This window comes from Ochotona princeps, chromosome 25 (genome assembly GCF_030435755.1).
Source record: "Ochotona princeps isolate mOchPri1 chromosome 25, mOchPri1.hap1, whole genome shotgun sequence".
NCBI lineage: Eukaryota > Metazoa > Chordata > Mammalia > Lagomorpha > Ochotonidae > Ochotona > Ochotona princeps.
Genome location: NC_080856.1, coordinates 24,012,951 through 24,013,917, shown reverse-complemented (window position 1 = coordinate 24,013,917; position 967 = coordinate 24,012,951).

Sequence of the window (967 nt, the reverse complement as noted above, 5' to 3'; positions counted from 1 at the left end):
ATCCCCATCGCAGCTGACATGCTCACTAGTGGGAACCAAGCCAAGCTGGGTGTCTCTAGCTCACCAAGCAGGCCTACTCCCAGCCACAGATCTTGCATGTGCTGGAGGTTGTTGTGAGTCAGGCTGGCATAACCCATCACCCCTCTTGGCTTTTATCATCAATGCTGCAGCCTGACCTGGCCTGGCTACCTGCAATCCCAACTTTCACTGGTGGGTGTTGCAGCCTAGCCCTGCCCAGCCTCCCTCATCCCTGGCCTTCAGGCCGACCAGTAAACGTGATAGTCTAGCCTAGGCCAGCATGGCCTGCACCCCGTCTTGGCCTCTGTGCATGCTACTTTGCTATAGTTCGATCTAGTCCTACAGCATGTGAGTGTTGACTTCAGTTGTTGAATAAGTATGGATATGGAGGCCTGCCATAGCGGTTCAATGGCTAAATCCTTGCCTTGCAAGTGCTGGGATACAATATGGGTGCTGGTTCATGTTCCAGCTGCTCCACTTCCCATCCAGCTCCCTGCTTGTGGCCTGGCAGTCGAGGACGGCCCAAAGCCTTGGGACTCTGCACATGCATGGGATACCCGGAAGAAGCTCTTGACTCCTGGCTTCTGATCAGCTCAGCTCGAGCCATTGTGGTTACTTGAGGAGTGAACCAGTGGATGGAAGATCTTTCTGTCTATATCTCCTTCTCTCTGTAAATCTGCCTTTCCAATAAAAATAAACAAATCCTTTTTTTTAAAAAAAAAAGAAGTATAAACATGGACTGAAACAACCTATTTGCCCCTTTGTATTAAAATCTTACTTGCACATCACACTGATGTTAACATCGTTCTGATTTTCTCCCATTTCCCATCACCTCAACACCAGTCCACTGTCCACATTATTACTGGTGTCTCTGCATATCTCCCCAGAGGACAGAGCTGACTCTAGGCAGACCTGGCTCCTGAGTGTTTGGAAGGAGGTTCCCTTAGGG